General features: G+C 38.3%; 1 protein-coding gene across 4 annotated transcripts in view; it reads right to left on the reverse strand.

The window, feature by feature from the left end:
* Nucleotides 1-23,590, reverse strand: part of TPMT (thiopurine S-methyltransferase) — a 100,492-nt gene extending 76,902 nt beyond the window's left edge. The window contains exons 1-2 of one of the 4 annotated variants that reach the window (XM_053714785.1): nt 23,481-23,590; nt 19,986-20,137 (exon numbers count right to left, since the gene is read on the reverse strand). The gene's annotated coding sequence lies outside the window, so the exon portion shown is untranslated. Of the gene's footprint in view, nt 1-19,985; nt 21,249-23,480 lie in introns of those variants that run through there. The other 3 variants (XM_053714786.1, XM_053714787.1, XM_053714784.1) reach the window with 3 other exon arrangements.
* Nucleotides 23,591-24,913: the final 1,323 nt, after the last annotated feature.

Below are 24,913 nucleotides of genomic sequence, written 5' to 3' on the forward strand. Positions count from 1 at the left end.
CTTTGCCTGTTAGTTCTTTTTATAATGATTTCCTAACATCTAAGTGGTTATAATGCAGGAGACAGTAGTTCTTCCTTATGTTTACTATGTAGTGTACTTCATGCTATACATGCACTTTGTTCTACATTACTAATGATCACCTCTCCTCTAGTTGCCACGTACATATGTGCCAATTATTTTAACACTAGTGCTGTGCATATTGTAAGGTGATATCATTGACTGCTTTCTTACTCTCACCATGTCAATACTATTGTGCAACTGCGGTACAGACTTTATTCTGTTATTTAAATAAATGTTTTTATGGGGTATTTATACCTTTTTTGTACTTTCATCTATTTCCTCGGTTGGTTCATTTAAAGGAATATGCTCTTTTTTGTTAGGGTATTTTACTTTTAAAATATTCCCCATTTTTGCTATTTGTTTAACTCATTCAGAAAGGGTAAAATACACAATAAAACGTTGCACTCCTGGAACACTCTCAATCAGATGAAGATATAGCTAATGATTGGAAAATATGTATGTATGCCTGCTCCTGATTGGCTTACCAGTTGTATTGTCACCTGCAGTGCCACAGAAAAACAATTTTGACTATGGATTTAACCCATTTGCAAGGATAAAAGAAAACCTTTTCTTAAATATAAAATGCTTTGCCATATACTCCATTTTATTTTTTTCCACTAGAATATTTCTATAAAATAAAGTGACAATTTTATTCTATTCTGCAGCTATAATGGCTGTTCTCACTCCTGTTGTCATTGTTAAGATCCACAAAGGGAAATCTTTTATATAAATGTGACAAACATATTAATCCCTTTGTTTCTCCAACATTGGTGTGTCCGGTCCACGGCGTCATCCTTACTTGTGGGATATTCTCTTCCCCAACAGGAAATGGCAAAGAGTCCCAGCAAAGCTGGTCACATGATCCCTCCTAGGCTCCGCCCACCCCAGTCATTCTCTTTGCCGTTGCACAGGCAACATCTCCACGGAGATGGTTAAGAGTTTTTTGGTGTTTAAATGTAGTTTTATTCTTCTATCAAGTGTTTGTTATTTTAAAATAGTGCTGGTATGTACTATTTACTCTGAAACAGAAAAGGATGAAGATTTCTGTTTGTGAGAGGAAGATGATTTTAGCAGACAGTAACTAAAATCGTTTGCCGTTTCCACATAGGACTGTTGAGATGAAGTAACTTCAGTTGGGGGAAACAGTTAGCAGTCTTTTCTGCTTAAGGTATGACTAGCCATATTTCTAACAAGACCATGTAATGCTGGAAGGCTGTCATTTCCCCTCATGGGGACCGGTAAGCCATTTTCTTAGTTAAACATAAAAGAATAAAGGGCTTCAAAAAGGGCTTAAAAACTGGTAGACATTTTTCTGGGCTAAAACAATTGCTTTACTAGGCATATTATGCAGATTCTAACTAATTATTGGTATTATAATCTTGGGGAACGTTTAGAAAAACGGCAGGCACTGTGTTGGACACCTTTTTCAGATGGGGGGCCTTTCTAGTTATAGACAGAGCCTCATTCTGGGACTGTATAGGGGTTAAATGTAAAAACGGCTCCGGTTCCGTTAATTTAAGGGTTAAAGCTGAAATTTGGTGTGCAATACTTTTAATGCTTTAAGACACTGTGGTGAAATTTTGGTGAATTTTGAACAATTCCTTCATACTTTTTCACATATTCAGTAATAAAGTGTTTTCAGTTTGAAATTTAAAGTGACAGTAACGGTTTTATTTTAAAACGTTTTTTGTGCTTTGTTGACAAGTTTAAGCTGTTTAACATGTCTGTACCTTCAGATAAGCTATGTTCTATATGTATGAAAGCCAATGTGTCTCCCCATTTAAATTTATGTGATAATTGTGCCATAGTGTCCAAACAAAGTAAGGACAGTAATGCAACAGATAATGATATTGCCCAAGATGATTCCTCAAATGAGGGGAGTAAACCTGATACTACATCATCCCCTACTGTGTCTACACCAGTTATGCCCACACAGGAGGCCCCTAGTACATCTAGTGCGCCAATACTTATTACCATGCAACAATTAACGGCTGTAATGGATAACTCCATAGCAAATCTTTTATCCAAAATGCCTACTTATCAGAGAAAGCGCGATTGCTCTGTTTTAAACACTGAAGAGCAAGAGGACGCTGATGATAACTGTTCTGACATACCCTCACACCAATCTCAAGGGGCCATGAGGGAGGTTTTGTCTGATGGAGAAATTTCAGATTCAGGAAAAATTTCTCATCAAGCTGAACCTGATGTTGTGACATTTAAATTTAAATTAGAACATCTCCGCGCACTGCTTAAGGAGGTGTTATCTACTCTGGATGATTGTGACAATTTGGTCATTCCAGAGAAATTATGTAAGATGGACAAGTTCCTAGAGGTTCCGGTGCCCCCCGACGCTTTTCCTATACCCAAGCGGGTGGCGGACATAGTAAATAAAGAGTGGGAAAGGCCCGGCATACCTTTTGTTCCCCCCCCTATATTTAAGAAATTATTTCCTATAGTCGACCCCAGAAAGGACTTATGGCAGACAGTCCCCAAGGTCGAGGGGGCGGTTTCTACTCTAAACAAACGCACTACTATTCCTATCGAAGATAGTTGTGCTTTCAAAGATCCTATGGATAAGAAATTAGAGGGTTTGCTTAAAAAGATTTTTGTACAGCAAGGTTACCTTCTACAACCAATTTCATGCATTGTTCCTGTCACTACGGCAGTGTGTTTCTGGTTCGAGGAACTAGAAAAATCGCTCAGTAAAGAATCTTCGTATGAGGAGGTTATGGACAGAGTTCAAGCACTTAAATTGGCTAACTCTTTTGTTTTAGATGCCGCTTTGCAATTAGCTAGATTAGCGGCGAAAAATTCAGGGTTTGCTGTCGTGGCGCGCAGAGTGCTTTGGCTAAAGTCTTGGTCAGCGGATGTGTCTTCCAAGACAAAATTGCTTAACATTCCTTTCAAAGGTAAAACATTATTTGGACCTGATTTGAAAGAGATTATTTCAGACATCACTGGGGGAAAGGGCCACGCCCTCCCACAGGATAGGTCTTTTAAGGCTAATAATAAGCCTAATTTTCGTCCCTTTCGCAGAAACGGACCAGTCTCTAATTCTGTATCCTCTAGCAAGAGGGTAATACTTCACAACCCAAACCAGCCTGGAAACCAATGCAAGGCTGGAACAAGGGTAAGCAGGCCAAGAAGCCTACCACTGCTACCAAAACAGCATGAAGGGATAGCCCCCGATCCGGGACCGGATCTAGTGGGGGGCAGACTTTCTCTCTTTGCTCAGGCTTGGGCAAGAGATGTTCAGGATCCTTGGGCGCTAGAAATAGTTTCTCAAGGTTATCTCCTGGAATTCAAGGAACTACCCCCAAGGGGAAGGTTCCACAGGTCTCAATTATCTTCAAACCAAATAAAGAGACAGGCATTCTTACATTGTGTAGAAGACCTGTTAAAGATGGGAGTGATACATCCAGTTCCAATAAGAGAACAAGGAATGGGATTTTATTCCAATCTGTTCATAGTTCCCAAAAAAGAGGGAACATTCAGACCAATTTTGGATCTAAAGATCCTAAACAAATTTCTCAGGGTACCATCGTTCAAAATGGAAACTATTCGAACGATCCTACCTACTATCCAGGAAAATCAATTTATGACTACCGTGGATTTAAAGGATGCGTACCTACATATTCCTATCCACAAGGAACATCATCAGTTCCTAAGGTTCGCTTTTCTGGACAAGCATTACCAGTTTGTGGCACTTCCATTTGGATTAGCCACTGCTCCAAGGATTTTCACAAAGGTACTAGGGTCCCTTCTAGCGGTTCTAAGACCAAGGGGCATGGCAGTAGTACCTTACTTGGACGACATCCTGATTCAAGCGTCGTCCCTGTCAAAAGCAAATCGTCCTAGCCTTTCTCAGATCTCACGGACGGAAGGTGAACAAAGAAAAAAGTTCTCTGTCCCCGTCAACAAGAGTTCCCTTCTTGGGAACAATAATAGATTCCTTAGAAATTAGGATTTTTCTGACAGAGGTCAGAAAATCAAAACTTCTAAGCTCTTGTCAAGTACTTCATTCTGTTCCTCGTCCTTCCATAGCGCAGTGCATGGAAGTAATAGGATTGATGGTTGCAACAATGGACATAGTTCCTTTTGCACGAATTCATCTAAGACCATTACAACTGTGCATGCTCAGACAGTGGAATGGGGATTATACAGACTTGTCTCCGACGATTCAAGTAGATCAAAAGACCAGAGATTCACTCCGTTGGTGGCTGACCCTGGACAATCTGTCACAGGGAATGAGCTTCCGCAGACCAGAGTGGGTCATTGTCACGACCGACGCCAGCCTAGTGGGCTGGGGCGCGGTCTGGGAATCCCTGAAAGCTCAGGGTCTATGGTCTCGGGAAGAGTCTCTTCTCCCGATAAACATTCTGGAACTGAGAGCGATATTCAATGCTCTCAGAGCTTGGCCTCAACTAGCAAAGGCCAAATTCATAAGGTTTCAGTCAGACAACATGACGACCGTTGCATATATCAATCATCAGGGGGGAACAAGGACTTCCCTGGCGATGAAAGAAGTGACCAAGATAATTCAATGGGCGGAGGATCACTCCTGCCACTTGTCTGCGATCCACATCCCAGGAGTGGAAAATTGGGAAGCGGATTTTCTGAGTCGTCAGACATTCCATCCGGGGGAGTGGGAACTCCATCCGGAAATCTTTGCCCAAATAACTCAATTATGGGGCATTCCAGACATGGATCTGATGGCGTCTCGTCAGAACTTCAAGGTTCCTTGCTACGGGTCCAGATCCAGGGATCCCAAGGCGACCCTAGTAGATGCACTAGTAGCACCTTGGACCTTCAACCTAGCTTATGTATTCCCACCGTTTCCTCTCATCCCCAGGCTGGTAGCCAGGATCAATCAGGAGAGGGCCTCGGTGATCTTGATAGCTCCTGCGTGGCCACGCAGGACTTGGTATGCAGACCTGGTGAATATGTCATCGGCTCCACCATGGAAGCTACCTTTGAGACAGGACCTTCTTGTTCAGGGTCCATTCGAACACCCGAATCTGGTTTCCCTCCAACTGACGGCTTGGAGATTGAACGCTTGATTTTATCAAAGCGTGGGTTTTCAGATTCTGTAATAGATACTCTGATTCAGGCTAGAAAGCCTGTAACTAGAAAAATTTACCATAAAATATGGAAAAAATATATCTGTTGGTGTGAATCTAAAGGATTCCCATGGAACAAGATAAAAATTCCTAAGATTCTATCCTTTCTACAAGAAGGTTTGGAGAAAGGATTATCTGCAAGTTCTCTGAAGGGACAGATCTCTGCTTTATCTGTTTTACTTCACAAAAGACTGGCAGCTGTGCCAGATGTTCAAGCATTTGTTCAGGCTCTGGTTAGGATCAAGCCTGTTTACAGACCTTTGACTCCTCCCTGGAGTCTAAATCTAGTTCTTTCAGTTCTTCAAGGGGTTCCGTTTGAACCCTTACATTCCGTAGATATTAAGTTATTATCTTGGAAAGTTTTGTTTTTAGTTGCAATTTCTTCTGCTAGAAGAGTTTCAGAGTTATCTGCTCTGCAGTGTTCTCCGCCCTATCTGGTGTTCCATGCAGATAAGGTGGTTTTGCGTACTAAGCCTGGTTTTCTTCCGAAAGTTGTTTCCAATAAAAATATTAACCAGGAGATAGTTGTACCTTCTTTGTGTCCGAATCCAGTTTCAAAGAAGGAACGTTTGTTACACAATTTGGACGTAGTCCGTGCTCTAAAATTCTATTTAGAGGCTACTAAAGATTTCAGACAAACATCTTCCTTGTTTGTTGTATATTCTGGTAAAAGGAGAGGTCAAAAAGCGACTTCTACCTCTCTTTCCTTTTGGCTTAAAAGCATTATCCGATTGGCTTATGAGACTGCCGGACGGCAGCCTCCTGAAAGAATCACAGCTCACTCCACTAGGGCTGTGGCTTCCACATGGGCCTTCAAGAACGAGGCTTCTGTTGACCAGATATGTAAGACAGCGACTTGGTCTTCACTGCACACTTTTGCCAAATTTTACAAATTTGATACTTTTGCTTCTTCGGAGGCTATTTTTGGGAGAAAGGTTTTGCAAGCCGTGGTGCCTTCCATTTAGGTGACCTGATTTGCTCCCTCCCTTCATCCGTGTCCTAAAGCTTTGGTATTGGTTCCCACAAGTAAGGATGACGCCGTGGACCGGACACACCAATGTTGGAGAAAACAGAATTTATGCTTACCTGATAAATTACTTTCTCCAACGGTGTGTCCGGTCCACGTCCCGCCCTGGTTTTTTAATCAGGTCTGATGAATTATTTTCTCTAACTAAAGTCACCACGGTATCATATGGTTTCTCCTATATATATTTCCTCCTGTCCGTCGGTCGAATGACTGGGGTGGGCGGAGCCTAGGAGGGATCATGTGACCAGTTTTGCTGGGACTCTTTGCCATTTCCTGTTGGGGAAGAGAATATCCCACAAGTAAGGATGACGCCGTGGACCGGACACACCGTTGGAGAAAGTAATTTATCAGGTAAGCATAAATTCTGTTTTCATGTTCTTTGCGTTCTAACAAATGAGTATTTTTATTTATGCAATATCCAAAGTTAAAGCACCCCTTGTGAATTTTTAAGGGAATTACCTTAAAAAAAAAAAAAATTGCACTCCCCTCTAATTTTTAAGTAATAACCATTGGTTCTATCTTGGGCATACCATAATAATATATTGTAAGACCCCATATTTAAATTTAAGAATCAAAAAAGGGGTTTCACGTCCTTATAGCTATGAAGTGATTAAATAGTTGCCAACATTTCAAAAAAAATTCCAGGGACACTGCAGCAGAGCAAGCAAGCATTACTGGAGTATTGACGACCTACTGTTCAACTGCTCTGCCCACTAAATTCTGCAATCAAAACACACCCATTTGAAAGTAATAGTATAATTTAGACTTATCCATAGTTTATTATACAGATTACAGCATCAAACTCTTACACCTACCCAGTCTCTGGAACACATTCTGGGCATATGGTTATTTTTACAACACAGCATAAAAATTAGAAAGACAAATACTATGTGAACCCATTCAATAATAACAATATTCCATTAGGAATTAATTATATTTAAATAATACACTATATCTATTTATCATCTATGTGTATATGTGTATATGTGTATATACATACATATATATATATATATATATATATATATATATATATATATATATATATATATATATATATATATATATATATATATATATATATATACACACACACACACACACACACACATACATATACACAGTATATGCAAACAACAAATGTTGCGCAAAGGAGATTTTCAGGAACATTTCCAGGGACAAACAAAATCCAGGGACATATAACAAAATCCAGGGACTGTCCCTGGAAATCAGGGACTGATGGCAACTATGAGTGATATAATAATCTAGAAATAACAACAACGCACAAAAATGGTGGTTAACAGGGCCGCCATCAGGGGGTAACAGGGCTTACTCCTGTCAGGGGCCCAATGGGCCAGGGGGCCCCATGAGACAAGAACTACTATTTTATTTTTTAAAATATTTTTTTTTTTTTTTACACATTTTGGCAGCCACCAGATGGTACTACAGCAGAGTGCTATTGAGTGTGGGAAATGTTATTACAAGGGGTAAAGCATTAGCATTTGAGAGGATTTCTGAGTGTGCACTAAACTACTATGCACAGTGTGAGACAGACTTGGCACTTAGGTTTGTACAGTGTGTGCCTGAGTCAGACGGCAGATCACTTTCATTTGCAGAGGAGGTAGGACTTAGTAAATTTTTGTATTTCTTTATGCAATTTCGGATTGTAACTTAAAGGACCAGTCAACACTGTAGATTTGCATAATCAACAAATGCAAGATAACAAGACAATGCAATAGCACTTAGCCTGAACTTCAAATGAGTAGTAGATTTTTTTTCTGACAATTTTAAAAGTTGTCTTTTTCCACTCCTCCTGTACCATGTGACAGCCACCAGCCAATCACAAATGCATACACGTACCATGTGACAGCAATCAGCCATTCACAAATGCATACACACTTATTCTTGCACATGCTCAGTAGGAGCTGGTGACTCAAAAAGTTTAAATATAAAAAGACTGTGCACATTTTGTTAATGGAAGTAAATTAGAAAGTTGTTTAAAATTGCATGCTCTATCTGAATAATGAATAATTTTGATTGAGTGTCCCTTTAAGTGTGGTAGTAGTTGTATGGTGGGGCCAGGGGTCCATGAAAACACATTTTAGCAACATGCTGCAGTGAATTTATGATTATTTGACAATGCTGTAGAAATTCTATATTTATTTTTTTATACATAAATTTTTATTGAGGTTATGCGAAACATTACAGCTTGTTTTGAGTAACATGTCGTAAGTCAAACTTTAAATGGCACAGTACAATTCAACGATTACATTATAGATATACAAGATTCGCATTATAATAGATGCTATACAGAATGCTGAAACCTCTTTTTCTTTTTAACATGTGTTAATTTAAGTTACTGGAATGGTCCCTGCAAGACCTGTAGTCTCAGATTAGTTTATTATATAGATATACATATATAGTAGTCAGGGTAACAGTATAGTTCTCAATGGGAACATCAGGTAGTGTGTAATCATAACTTATGAAATGAAAATTCTTAAGATGCGGTATTGGCAAGATTAACCGCTTAATTCGACCTCGAAGCCAAAGAGGTATATTAGGTATGAGTGGGGGGGGGAGGTTGTTACTTAGATATAGTATAATAAACAGCCTATGTTCAAGGATAACAATAAGTTCTGTGCTTATAGTGGGGGGCAAGGGCAATTATTGTGTGATGTCTCTAGATACTAATGTTGAGATGTTGCTTAGCTATTAGTCTATATAGGGAGACTCTCGGGAGACCAATTTTACTGTTGGTAGTACAGGACCAGCCTGCACTGAGAACCCTGACTGGTATTTTAATATGCTTATATTAGGCTGTATAGTTGTCTTCTGCTCTCTCTAGTTATCTCTTAGGGTATATTAAGAAGGCGGGCACAGTAAATAATAACCACAGTCTCATAAACTTTTAGAAAAACCAGAAAATAGGTATGCATCCCGCCGCCTGGGCACGGGCCCTATGCCCACCGGCAGGAGAACACCCAGGGATGTATATACTAGGCGACCATGTCAAGGGGAATAACACAGTAACCTCAATTAATCATAGCAATGTCAGAGATAATAACAATGGGGGATACCGTGGGGTCTTATGACTATCTGGCAATAGATAATCTAGGTGCCTCTTCATGTAAGTCAAATAGGGTACAGCAGCACAGTACAGGGGCAGGTATAATACATCTTTACATTTGCCAGCTAAACAGTTAGCTGTGCGCCTAAGGGGCTAGTACAGTGGGGGCATTCAATCAACCATACGCAAAATATAATATCAAAAACTGGTTTGTACAAAATGAGGGCACACAACATGTACAAAGAGAGTGAAGACATATGCATGCTAACTAAGAGCTTGATTATATAGTAAGAACAGGAACAATGTGGGCAACATTGGGAGTACCAGGCATCTGGCGGGAAAACAAACTATCTAAGCCATGAACCTGTATCAATAAGGGTCTATCCTAATACAAGAGACCTATCCTTTAATACATCAAGCTAAAGTGCTGTAAAAATTGTAAGACAGGCAAATGCTGAGTTGTGAGGATTTCCTCTAAGGGTAACATTAGTGAATAAAACCTTTCATATCAGACATAAACATAGGCTAGCAGAATTTGATAAATAATATGCCTTTCATGTAAAAAGCTTTATCTTAATAGAACATAAGAAAGAGTAAATATATATGAACCTTATTCAATATGTGTGGAATAATAATAGTAATAACAATAACAGTGGGAGCTCAAGGTATCTGATGGGATAACAATTCAGCTGAACCAAATAAGCAAGATAGGGTTAAATAGTCCAAAGGGGACATCATCTGAAGTATCAAGGCAATAACTATCATGGAGGTGAGGTTAAGTCTGTAGTAAGTAACAAAACACATTGGCTCACTATCGTCTTTGAAGCAAGATAGGGGACAGTGAAGTGATGCAACGTTACAGTAATTTTCACCCCACACCAAGCCTCAGTCCAGGGCAATCTCTCCGTGTAAAATGTTCCAGCTGATCTAGGTGTATCATTAGAAAATCAGGACCGCGTGTGCGGTTAGGTAGCAAATCCAAGTGTGCAGCTAGAAGAGAGGCCCCGTCACTAATGCAGACGCACTGGCTTACACATAAAGTCTCTCCCGAGGCACATATGTTCCGCTGCTGAGGCTCGTCTGAAGGGTAAAGTGCCAGTGCCAATCCAGGGCTACAGCCATCCCCAAGTAAGCAGGGAGTATTAGAGGCAAATAAAACAGAGTTTTTGTTGGTCAGCTTTCCCAGAAATGTGAGTTTGAAGTTGTGGGCATGGCATCTCAACACGGAGCGGGGCCTCTACCCCAGCCCCTTCTACGTTGGCATTACTCAGAGCCTGTTCCTGTACTGTCTGATTAGATAGGCTGCAGCTGTTAGTGGCGAAGAGCTTGATCAGTTGCGTCTCTAAAAGACGGAAGGAGGACTCAATAAAGCCCCGGGCTGTCAGCTCCCAGTCTTCAGCAGCCGCCATCTTGTTGTTTATGAAAAGCAAAAATACAGCTGGTATAACTGTTGAGACTGCTCCGATGTTTAAAGTCAGTGAGTTAGGTACATAGAGTGAAGCGCCATGCAAGTATTGTGCTCTGTAAATCTTGCTATTGCCAGCTTTAACCCTTCGCCTGCTGTGTCTTTATGGAGCGTTGTAAGGCTGATATAAAGCTTAAATAAGGCGTGTAGATGCCCGTTCTAGGATTGGAATAAGCTAAAGGATAAGTTCTCCAACAATATTATAAACTCACGCATTGAGACATAGTTTAACTCCAAATATTAGGCTTCAAAACTGGAGTTCTTGCAATATGCGTCCGGCTGGCTAGACAGTTGGCTCCGCCCCCCTAGAAATTCTATATTTAAAGCCATGCAGAAAGGTTTCCTCCTCAATACACAAATGGTAGATGCCCTTTTGGCAGATATGAGTTTTTTAATTAATAAATATATATATATATATATATATATATATATATATATATATATATATATATATATATATATATATATATATATATATATATATATATATATATATATATATATATATATAATTACATTCCAGTTAACTGCCCCTTTATGCAAGGACACATGTCACACACTGTTGATTTAGGGGATGCAATGTGCAGACATTTTACCTCCTGTGAGTGTTTCTGTGGGTGTCTGTGTTTATGTCTTTGTGCTTTTGTTTTTGTCTCTATGAGTGTGTATGTATTTTTTTTCCTGTGGGCCTCTCTGTGAGGGTGGGTGTGTATGTCTTTGTGCATTTTCTGTGGATGTCTGTGAGGGTGTGTGTGTGTGTGTGTGTGTGTGTGTGTGTGTGTGTGTGTGTGTGTATGTCTTTGTGTGTTTTTTGTGGATGTCTCTGTGAGGGAGGGTGTGTGTGTATGTATGTCTGTCTGTGTTTTCTGTGGGTGTCTCTCTCTGTGAGGGTGTGTGTGTCTGTGTGCGTGTATGTATGTCTTTGTGTGTTGTGTGTGTGTGTGTGTGTGTGCATTACAATGCATAGCAGAGGAGCGTAGCAAAAAGGCCCTTTCTGCTATGCTCCTCTACGCTATGCATTGTAATGGTGCTTGCTGTCCTACATGCTTTTAATGATTTTTCAATAAAGTTAATTTTTTATCTACAGAGCGGTGGTAAACTAACTTCTTTTCTATACTAAGCTGTATTATGACATAAATAAATATTGACTAAATGACATAAGATATTGTTGTTTACACTTGGTTCTATAACCCTCCAAACTGTCCCATTTTACAGATGCAAATCCTCCAAACAGAAACTATTCGGAAACCAAAACCAGTTTGGATAAAAGGTTTTCTACCTGTATGTAGTAATGTGTTATTTTATTTGCAACATTTTCAATATCCCTAAGTAGTTGATAAGGTCTCTGCTTTATTAGGTGGTTATAAAGAATAAATAAAAAGAGAGAAGCGCTCAACCTGGAAACGAACAATAGCATAATAGCTTGTTCTATGGCTAGTTACCACCCAAGAAGCAGCCTCTTTTTGCTCAACATGTGCCTTTCACAGAGAAAAACTTTCCTGAAGCATATCAGTCTGATCCTGACTTTACAGTACAGTCCAGCCCCGAAATACCAGGCAATCCTTCTCTGAACAAGAGAAACAGCAAAACCCCAGACGTACGTTTCGGCCTATTGTGGGCCTCGTCAGTGAGGTGCAGCCATATCCCACTAGGCACACTGAGCAACGGGTCCACGTCTGGATTCCCGCACCACACTTAGGGAGACTTCCCAAAATGTCATAATTTGCATAAATAAAAAAGAGAGAAGCGCTCAACCTGGAAACGAACAATAGCCTAATAGCTTGTTCTATGGCTAGTTACCACCCAAGAAGCAGCCTCTTTTTGCTCAACATGTGCCTTTCACAGAGAAAAACTTTCCTGAAGCATATGAGTCTGATCCTGACTTTGCAGTACAGTCCAGCCCCGAAATACCAGGCAATCCTTCTCTGAACAAGAGAAACAGCAAAACCCCAGACGTACGAGGCCCACAATAGGCCGAAACGTACGTCTGGGGTTTTGCTGTTTCTCTTGTTCAGAGAAGGATTGCCTGGTATTTCGGGGCTGGACTGTACTGTGAAGTCAGGATCAGACTGATATGCTTCTCAAATAAAGCTTAGATAGTGTCAAGCATAGTGCAGGAACTATTGATAATGTGAAGCCCCTAAATAACATATAAGAGCAATAAACAGAGGGAACCTATGTCTTACAATAATTATATAAACTGGTGGCTACGCACATATGTCTCTAGTTATTGGCTCATCAGATGTGTTCTGCTAACTTCTAGTAATGCACTACTGCTATGCAGCTGACTTTAAAGGGACATGAACCCCAACATTTTCCTTTTGTCTTTTATATAGAGCATACTTTTGTTATCCTATTTGCTTCACTCTCTTGATATCCTTTGTTAAAAAAGAATACCTAGGTAGGCTCAGGAGCAGCAATGCGCAACTGGGAGTTAACTGCTGATTGGTGGGTGCACATTTATTCCTCTGGTCATTGGCTCACCAGATGTGTTTAGCTAGCTCGCAGAAGTGCATTGCTGCTCCTTCAGCAAAATGATACCAAGAAAACAAAGCAAGTTTGATAATAAAAATACATTGTAAATTGTTTAAAATTGTATGCACTGTATAAAAAACATTTTGGGTTTCATGTCCCTTTAACTCTATGGGTTCCTTGTACGAAGTAGCGTAAGCTGCTCTGGAGCCCTTGTAGGGCAGGTTCGCACATGCAAGATGCAGCGGCCATTACACTAAGCTGTTCCGTTGCCCATATGCAGCAAAGGCGTGCGGACAGCTTCTCAAGTCGAGATCTGACCGCATGCCATTTAATACATGGGACCATAAGTCTAATCCCTTTGCAGGTGTTACACACAGTTATAAGCAAGAAATAGTGCAATAGTAAAAACCCTTTAGAGCATTTCCTTTTTGTACTGTTATGTCTTTTAAGATGTTAAATGGACAGTCTAGTATAAATTAAACTTTCATTATTCAGATATGACTTTTAATTTTAATCAACTTTCCAATTTACTTTTTTCATCAAATTTGCTTTTTTTCTCTTGGTATTCTTAGTTTAAACTAAACATAGGTAGGCTCATATTCTTATTTCTAAGTCTTTGAGGGCTGCCTCTTATCACATGCTTTTTAAATCTCTTTTCAACACAAAGAGTCAGAAAGTACACGTGGGCCATATAGATAACGCTGTGTTCAGGCACAGGGGGTTATTTAAGATCTAGCACAAAACAATGCTAAATTTAAGACAATAGATAATAAACAAACAGTCACAGTCATGTGATCAGGGGGCTGGAAGAAGGTTCCTAGATACAAGGTAATCACAGAGGTAAAAAGTATATTAATATAACTGTGTTGGTTATGTAAAACTGGGGAATCGGTACTAAAGGGATTATCTATCTTTTAAAACAATAACAATTCTACGGTAGACTGTCCCTTTAATACATTTACATTGTACAGGTAACTGGGCTAAAGTTAACAATTGTAAATTTGCAACACGTACTGCCGTAAAACCAGTTTGCTTAGATTCTAGTCACGATACAACCCTTTCCTTTATACTCAAACACAGTTAATGTACAACTCACAACAAAACCGTGTAAGGATTAAATGCTTAACCTTATCACTATTGAACTTTTTCCCATTATTATTATTATTTATAATAACCCATTTAATTATACCAGAACTGTCCAACATTATAGACTGACATTTTTTAGAGTTATATGCTGGTTGGCTAGACTAATTAAAAATATATAAAAGTTCCTGGTGAATCATTTCCTGTATAAATATGCATTACATAGACATATTTATACATTTAAAAAAAAAAAAAAAATAGAAGCCAGCAATATTACCAAACTACACACATATTTTTGATGAACAAGACAAAGTTTTTTCGGCACGTGGCTGTCCTCCACACACAGCAACAAAAGCTGTGGACAATATTATCAATCTCTGTTTGTGCTAGAGGGAGGTTCAGAAGGAATAGAGGAAGGTGGGTGGGCGGCACAGCAAGGCCCTACACTACAGACAATTGTAGAGGGACGGAAGGGGCACAACATTACAGGAGAGAGAGGGCGGTGGGGAGACTGCTACACTATAGAAAAAAAATATAAAATAATAAATAAATTGAAATTTCTGCCAGTACCTAAGATGGCGAACACCACTAGAAGGGGGAGGGTTAGAGAGCTGTTTTGGAGGGATCAGGGAGGTGGGAGGGTAAGAGGGGATCCTATACTTCAGAAAATATAAAATTAATTTATTTAAAAAAACAAAAAACTTAAAAGGGACACTGAACCCAAATTTTTTCTTTCATGATTCTGATAGAGTATGCAATTTTAAGCAACTTTCTAATTTACTCCTATTATCAATTTTTCTTCATTCTCTTGCTATCTTTATTTGAAAAAAGAAGGCATCTAAGCTTTTTTTTTTTGTTCAGAACTCTGGACAGCAAATTTTTATTGGTCGATGAATTTATCCACCAATCAGCAAGGACAAACCAGGTTGTTCACCAAAAATGGGACGGCATCTAAACTTAAATTCTTGCATTTCAAATAAAGATACCAAGAGAATGAAGAACATTTGATAATAGGAGTAAATTAGAAAGTTGCTTTGCTCTATTAAAAATTAAATTACATGCTCTATCTGAATCACGAAAGAAAAAATTTGGGTTCAGTGTCTGTTTAAAACTGGCAGACTGGCCAGTAGTGTGGGGGGGGGGGGGAGAGAACTGTTTGGGAGAGATCAGGGAAGTGGGAAGTGTCAGGTGGGAGGGTAATTCCTGCATTAAAATACTATTACCCTTGAAAGATAACTAATTAACCCCTTCACTGAAGGGAATTTCAGACGTTTCAGATGTGTGGTGCACAGTTGCAATTAGTGGCCTTCTAATTGCCAAAAAGTAGTTGCAAAGCCTGCAGATAAAAAAAACAGAAAAAGAAAGGCGCAAACCCCTCTAAGTGAAGTACAATAAAACAACTCAATTTATTTATACACAGTTGCACACTCACTCTATAAACCCTCAAACATATGAGGTATGTAAAAGCACGTCAAAGATGGTGATCAATCTGTGGCAGTCTCAGTATGATCAGATGTTGCATTCAGACAGGACCTCCTTCAATCAAATACAATTGTCCAATGTAAGAATGGAATTACTGGTATCCGTACCTGTAATGTTACCAAAGATTATAACAGTTTAAAAATTCACAAAAAGCAAAAATATGCCAGTGTGTACTACACCAACTGCTTGATAAAGTGCCGGCTCCAAAACAGCTGGTGTGCGTGGCGTAGCGTCAAGACGGTGGGCATGGCCTAACACGTTTCGTAGGACGTCTTCCTACTTCGTCAGAGGCTTCCCACACTACATATAGACCGTCGTATGCTCATTGGTGGTGGAAATTATTAGCGTTGGTGTTTGTTATTTTTACGTGCAAAGCCATGCAGGTCTACTATTTTTTAACAAAATGGACCCCAAAAAACCTTTTACAACCATTTGCCTTTACGAACGTAGTAGTTTTGTGTAAATCATTTCAGTGAGAAATCCAAAGTTTGTGAAAAAGTGAACAATTTTTTAAATATTATTGCATTTGGCGGAGAAACCATTGTATAAAATATACCAAAATGGGCCTAGATGAATACCTTGAATTGTCTACTAAAAAACATATACATTATATATATATATATATATATATATATATAAATAAATAAATAAAATACTCTGTATCCCAAGAAGGAAAGAACGGAGACTGGAGGCTCAAAACTTGGTATGGTTATGTTTATTCAGCAGCGTTGCCAGGTACAAGGTGAATAACCAGGATGACACCTGACGCGTTTGGAACATGCGCTTCATCAGAGGCTGAGAACTCAAAGCGTAGCACTACCTTTATACAAACCAACAGCCAATCAATTGTTAAGAAATAATAATATCAAGGCATCAAGGAGTTAATGGTGCCAGAAGTATAAGAACAAATGAGAGAGGCCGTTGGTATGTGCAAAGGCAAATATATCATATATTTAAATTCAAATAAAAATAATAAAAACATACTCCAAGACATAAAAAGCATAGGAATACATAAATGTGAATAACAAATGCTGAGAAAGGAGAATCATAAGACATGTAAAGAAAAATATAACCTAAAAAATATTTTATGAAAAGAATGTAACGTATAGCATACTTATTTACTCATGGCAGTTACGTCGCAGATGTACATTACCAACCACCAGAACAAGCATCAAAAAGAAATATATATATATATATATATATATATATATATATATATATATATATATATATATATATATAATGCCTAAGGTTAAACCAAAAAGTAAGAAACATATCTACCAAATCAATAACAAAATTAAAAATGGAATTAGATATATAATTAACATGTCAATAGAGATCTTTAGAAAAAGGAGGCTAGTGGCCAATATTAGATGGTAAAAGTGGATCCGCAAGCTCTCAAAAAATATCTCAATATAAAGGATAAAAAATAAAAACTGAGAAATAAGAAATATAGTCATACTATAAGGAGAAAAGTAGCAAACTATCGTGGAACAAACTTGATGAGATAGTAATAGAAACTTAAGCGTATTTTGACCTTTATCTATTCACATGGTTAGACCAGGGGGTCGTTCGCCTGACGGGACACGCCGGTGGATGTTGACCGCAGCAGCTGAGTATACAGACCGCCTTGGTTTTGAGGTCCAAGATTGGATACACCACTTTATCAGGAACCAGCACCCTTTTCTTAAGCGGTGATAAGCTAAGTACTGACTTTTAATCCTATATTACCTTTCTGGGTGACTTTCTGGACTGAGTGCCTTCATTTGGAAGTTAAGTTGAACAGTATTATTACTTTACTGACGCTATCCAACCCCATATTTACAAGTACTTTCCTTTCTTACCCAAGGAGGGCATAACCATATGAAGCATACTTATTAACTCACTCCGGGAGTCTCCATCATTGTTTTGGCACACCGGTGCTTTTGGAACTCTTAGCTTTTCTATATTGTTGTTATCAATTTCATACAGTTACAATCCAGATCTGTGTGTTATACACATATATATAGTTTTGATGGATAAATAAAAAAAAAAGGCTCTACTTTTGTTTAAATGGAGTGATAGCAAAAATGCTAAACATTCGTTGGTATTTCGGGCAAGTTTTTCTCTAAAATTCCCGGTAGGGAAGGGGTTAAATGCTGCATTGCAGATTAGCACACAAATATGTTTTAAAGGACCATTAGAGTGTAAAATTGAAATGCTCTAATTCATTAGATAATGTATAGTTTAGCACTGGTGATTCAGCAATGTTATGTGTTTAACCTCAGCAAAGGGATTAAACACATAATTAAAGTACAACACAAGAGCAGCAGAGCACTGCTGGTCGCAAGTGGATACATCTGTTGAGCTAATCAAAGGATGCAGTTGCACAGCTGTTTTGTGAGTGGTATTTTAATTGTTTAACCCATTGTGATAATCAACACATAGCTTTGCCAGGTCACTATTGCTAAAATTATATTCTCTATCAAATTAGCTGTAATTTTCTTACTACCATGTCCCTTTAAAAATATTCAAATGTTTATTTTATCAGAAAAGTGCACAGGGTTTTGCAGATCCAAAGCAGTCAAAATATAAACCCATTGAAAGTTGTATTTAACACGTTAACCTGGTCTTTTGCTTTGCTAGAGGCCAGTGGTAAATGAGCTCATGTACTAGCCTAAGCAATCACTTTGTGGCATGTAGCAAGGTCAGAAATCTGCAGCATACTTAAAAGATAATTAAACTACTGGCCACAACTTCAAAAGAATTGTTTTTCCTGTGCCGGAAACACTCTACAGAGTGGTTCTCTTATTTTAACCATATTTTTATATTGGGTGCTACCATCTTGGAGCTCCACGATGGCAGTATCTAATATGAAAATATGGTTAAAAAAAAAGAGAACAGCTTTGAAGACAGCTGCAGGCACAGGATGAAAAAGATAGCATGGTGAATTGTAACCATTATTTTAACGTAAAGTATGCTTTAACATTTCCTGGTGGTGATCTTTCTTGAGTTTAAAGTGCCTTTAATGCAAAGAGGGCAAAACATCAAACACACAGTTGCTCCAAGATGACACTGTTCAAAGTGCCGAAAAGTATCACAGGGTAAAATCTAAAACAACTAAACATCATAGCTGCTCCTTTTAAGTGGCTGTATCCAAATTGCTATTATTTAGCAACAGTGCACTGTGCTCATGTCACGTCTATTTGCAGTACCCAGCTGCTACGGAAGTGCTTACTAGGCATGTGCTCCGTTATTGCACCGAATATGCACAGATATTTGTGTTACACTTTTTCTTACATAAATCCACAGCCATTTTAGGGCACTGTTTCACTAACAAATAATGCACATGCCTATTTCTTACTCCTGCTGCAATAAACATTGGTTCCAGTATAACATATGTTACTGCACACTAACCCTAACAGCAAGCCCCTAACTCTGCACTTAATTCTAACAGCAACCTCATTGTCATAATATAAACATATCACCACTGCACACACACCCTAAGCACCATGTGATCATTCCCACTTTGTTATCCATTAAAGGGACAGTAAGTCAAACATAAATGGATTGTATAGACTAGAGCATGACATTTTAAAACAACTTTTTAATGTACTTGCAAACACTGCTGCCAGATGGCTAAGGACACATGCACGCTCCTGAGTTCACCTAGGATTACTTTTTAACAAAGGATACCAATAGAACTAATCAAAATTTATAATAAAAGTAAAATAGGATAGTTGTTTAAAAATGCATGCTAACAAACCCCTACAACCCCTCAACACCTAAAGGAACCCAACTTTTGTCAACTTAACCCCCCCCCCAAAAAAAAAAAAAAAAGAAGAAAGAAAGAAAGCCTCTTCCAGCTTCAGGAACAAAGTTCATTGCATTCCTCTTCCTTGATATTGTTTGGAGTAGATCAGGTTATAAATGCACATGTAACACGTTGCTAATGTAAAAGCATCAGTTCCTATGGGACATATTCTGCATAGGATTAGTTAGTGTGAACAATATGAGGCATTTCCAGCAGAACTGGTGTTGAACTGGTGACAGGAAAAAAAACAGGGCCATAAAGAGCTCCCTGATTACATACAAAACAGAGTAAAGAAGCAAACACTGCACTTCCACAATGTGTATAAATCTTACACAGTCTGCACATGGGTGCTCTCTTCCCTTTCATTCTCCTACATAGTTTCATTACACAATCTAATAATACTTATTACTTACTTTCTTCACCGGTTCTCTCCTGGACTGTCTTCTACCTTGTTCCAATGTTCCTCCCAAACAGAATGTGATTGGCTCACAGCTAATGAATTGATAAGCACAGCCCCAGCAGCTCTAGCAACAAGAAGGGTCTAGCTGCAGACTGGAGCTCCACTCTAGACAGGAAACATGTGACCTCCACTCAAAGCTTCTTTTTTTTTCTTTGCTTTTTTTTTTTTTTTAAATCAACTTTAATGTAACAAACAACCTATAGACAATCATTCTGAAAACGAAACATTTTGCAGCTTTCTTGTTAATGTTCATTCACACACCTGGTTTATGCTGATTGTCATTTATATGAGCATTAAAGTGATGGTCAATTTTACACTATTGATCATTAAAATTAGAATCCACATGTATTGTTCATCTAAATCGCACATATTAACTGTAGCTAACGTTATTTCTAAATATATATATTCTTATTTTAGTTTCTTACTCGTTACGATCATTGCTTCTCCCCATGATTCACTTCCTTGAATTTGCTTCCTCCCGGTGACAGATCTAACCGCCCCTCCCCACGTCACTGCCCTGTCATTACAGCCTTCATTACGCTCTACACGCATGCGTTAGGAGACTAGTTAGGATGCAATTCCGGAGCTAGGGCATGCGCAGAATTGATTAAGGGCATAGTTAGGATGCGATTCCGGAGCTAGGGCATGCGCAGAATTGATTAAGGGCATATTGCTTTAGGGCTGAGTCGCCGAGTGGCCTGTACTGTCATTGGCGAATAAAAACACGTGACCGCTCTAAAAACAATGGCGGACGATCGACGGGAGGAGGATGGATATTAGTAAGGTAGGATAATTATATTCAATATCGCTGAAAATATAATGAATATGGCGAAATGATGAATGAAAGTCACATTATTTTATTAGTTCAATTAGGATCGCAAGATGTAGTTAGTCATACTTGACCATCACTTTAAGTACAAGAAAGCTGCAAAATGTACAAGGCTAAAGTGGTCTTCTTAATCAGTCAGCTTTTTATTCTGCAATTTGTAAAATAACTACAGTTATGTTTATTTTAAATAAAATAATAAATAAATAACTGGTATTTCAAATGGCTTAAAATCCTTTGGGCCACTCTTTACTGTGTGGATATATACCAGGAGTGAGTCTCTTCATAGGATAAATATGTTCTTAGCCTGGCTCAACCCTTTTTGTAGCAAACAAACTGGTGCCAACATTGCCATCTCATATATTTTTACATTTCTGAATAAGTAACTAGTATTTTAAAAGGGTTAAAATCCTTTGGACCACTCACTTTTTGTGGATATATACAGGGCGTGAACCTCTCCATAGAATAAACATGTTCTCACCCTGGCCCAACGCTTTTTGAAGCAAACAAACTGGTGACAACATTGTCACCCCATATATTTTACCTTTTTCTAAAAAGGAATCAGATATTTTAAAAGGGTTAAAATCCTTTGGGCCCTCATTACTGTGTGGATATATACAAGGAGTGAGCCCCCTTCATATACAAGGAGTGAGCCCCTTCATAGAATAAACATGTTTTCAGCCTGGCCCAAAGCTTTTTGTAGAAAACAAACTTGTGCCAACGTGGTCATCTCATACATTTACCTTTTCTGAATAAGTAACTGGTATTTTGAAAGGTTAAAATACTTTGGACCACTCATTTCTGTGTGGATTTATACAGAATGTGAGCCCCATGATAGGAGAGACATGTTCTCAGCCTGGCCCAACCCTATTTATGGCAAATAAACTGGTGCCAACCTTGCCACTTTATATATTTTACCTTTTCTAAGTAAGTAAATAGTATTTTAAAACGGTTAAAATCCTTTGGGCCACTGATTTCTGTGTGGTTATATAGGGCGTGAGCCCCTTTGTACAATCCAAATGTTTTCAGACTGTCCCAAAGATTTATATGGCAAAGAAACCCTTTAAATAGCAGTAACTTATTTAGAAAAGGTAAAATATGTGATTTGACAAGGTCAGCACCAGTTTGTTTGTCATAAAAAGCATTGGGCCAGGCTGAGAACATGTCTGTGCTCTAAAGGGATTCATGCCCTGTATATATCCACACACAAATGAGTGGCCCATAGGATTTTAACCCTTTTAAAATACCACTTATTCAGAAAATGTAAAATATATGAAGTGGCAAGGTTGTCACCAATTTGTTTGCCATAAAGAGCGTTGGGCCAGACTAAAAACATGCTTATCCTATGAAGGGCTTCACGCCATGTATATATCCACACACAAATTAGTGGCACAAAGGATTTTAACCCTTTTAAAATACATGTTACTTATTTAGAAAATGTAAAATGTATGACGTGGCAAGGATGGCACCAGATTGTTTGCCTTAAAAAGCATTGGGTCAGGCTGAAAATGTGTCTATTCTATAAATGGTGTTAAAGCCCTGTAAATATCTACACAGGAATGAGTGACACAAATAATTTTAACCCTTTTAAAATACCAATTACTTATTCAGAAAAGGTAAAATATATGAAGTGGCAAGGTTGGCACCAATTTGTTTGCAATAAAGGGCGCTGGGCCAGGCTGATAACATGTCTATTCTATGATGGGTCACGCCTTGTGTATATATACACACATAAATGAGTGGCGCAAAGGATTTTATTCTTTTTTAAATACCAATGATTTATTTAGAAAAGGTAAAATATATAAAGTGGCAAGGTTGGCACCAATTTGTTTGCCATAAAGAGTGTTGGACAAGGCTGATAACGTCTGTCCCATGAAGAGGCTCACGCATTGTATATTCCACACATAAATGAGTGGCGCAAAGTATTTTAACCCTTTTATAATATCAGTTACTTATTAGAAACAATCAAAATTATGCCATGTTTGCCATCTGATTATTGCAATATAAGTTTTTTTGTTTTTTTTATAAAATGTGTTTGTTTAGGTTTTTGGAAAGTGTATTTTATTTAAAATAAAAATAACGCTAGATATCTTTATTTTGCAAATTGTAATCAGTTGCAGAATAAGAAGCTGACTAAGCAGACAACTTCAGCCTTTTGCAGCTTTCTTGTTCTTAATATTCATTCACAGTGGTTACCTTATAAATGACAGTCACAGTGGTTACCTTATAAATGACAGTCACAGTGATTACCTTATAAATGACAATCAGCATAAACCACTGTGAATGAATATTAAGAACAAGAAAGCTGCAAAATGTTTTGTTTTCAAAATGATTGTCTATAGCAGTGATTTGCAACCTTTTTTTTGCTGTGGCACACTTTTTTTACATTAAAAAATCCTGTGGCACAACACCATCCCAACATTTTACAAAATCACACATTGTAGCCTAATACAGGATATATATATACACTGTACTGTGCTGTCATGCCATGCCTCCTACAAACTATACATGACATATTGACATTCATTCACAATCATATTGACATTCATTCACAATCATAATGATTGTGAATGAATGTCAATGTCATGGTTGTAAATGATGCCTGATGAGCCTGTCACATACCTCCCAATATTTCAAAATTTGAAAGAGGGACGACCCCGCACTGTTGTCAGTCTGCTGCGGCACACCTGAGGATCTCTCACGGCACACTGGTTGAAAAACACTGGTCTATAGGTTGTTTGTTACATTAAAGTTGATTTAAAAAAAAAAAAAAAGCTTTGAGTGGAGGTCACATGTTTCCTGTCTAAAGTCAGTGGAGGTCACATGTTTCCTGTCTAGAGTGGAGCTCCAGTCTGCAGCTAGACTACTTTGCTAGAAACCCTTGCTCTCATTACCCAGCATACATCTGTCCCCTCCTCTTGTCACAGCCTTCATTCACTTAAGGTGGACAGACTAAACTTAATTTAAACACAAGATCTTGCTAAAGGGAACTAAGCTAGAGACTTGGAGAGAGGTCCTTAAATCAGGAGATTCCAGATCAAATCTAGCAAGTTCCTAAGCATGCCGTCCACATGTCCCTGAAGCTCCTGTCCCCCATATGCACTTATTTATCGGCTGCCCCTGTAAGTTATATGACCACATCTTAAATTAGACCAACAGCCTTGAAGCTGCTGTCAATTATTCATCCAGATCTGGCCAACAGCCCTTTACCATATCAGTCAAGCAGTTAAAGTATTAGTAAACTTTACATGGTTTAAAATCAGGTCCAGAACCTTTGGGATATTTTACAGGGACTTTAATTGATCACTCCTAATAAAGATTCGCTGTAACTATTTTTTTAATCTAGCCATGCCATTCTAACACACCGCACTCCGGCCGCCCACTTCAAAACTCTTTTTATTTTGTGAGTTTACGGTTTGAACTATTCTCTAATTGGCCCTCTAGCTGTACAGCACATTTTTTTTGTATCTAGAGCGCTGATTGGAGAACAATTCAAACCGTTAGCTCACAAAAAATATGACTTTTGAAATGTGGTGGCCAGATAGCAGGTTATTAGAATGACACGGCTAGATTACAAAGTAAGTAACAGCGCATCTTTATTAGAAATAATCAAAGTCCATATAAGATTCCTTAGATTCCTGACCTGGCTTTAAAACGTAAAATTTACAATCACTTTAAAGTCATAATTAAATGTTCATAATTATTTTTTAAGGAAACTGTTACAAACACTGCCATTATATTGAGTGCCTATATAGGAGCCAAATTCTCTAAAGCTCTCTGATCCAATGAGATTATATAAGAGGTCTTGTCATTACTGCAAGGTCCTGTAAATTTTTTTTAGAAAGGTTAATTTTACTATGTAGTGTTTTGGGTGTAAAGGAGAGACACCTATATGACAATATAATGTGCCTCCCCCCAAAAATAAAATAAAAACAACAACAAAGTTTTTTGCATAAACTTTCTCAATGCTGGCAAATATGAGGCCCTAGGTATGCTGTTTAACAAAGGAAACCAATAAAACACATATTATTTGATAAGAGAAGTAATCAGAATAT

The sequence above is a fragment of the Bombina bombina genome, chromosome 5, assembly GCF_027579735.1.
Source record: "Bombina bombina isolate aBomBom1 chromosome 5, aBomBom1.pri, whole genome shotgun sequence".
In the NCBI taxonomy this organism is placed as follows: Eukaryota; Metazoa; Chordata; class Amphibia; order Anura; family Bombinatoridae; genus Bombina; species Bombina bombina.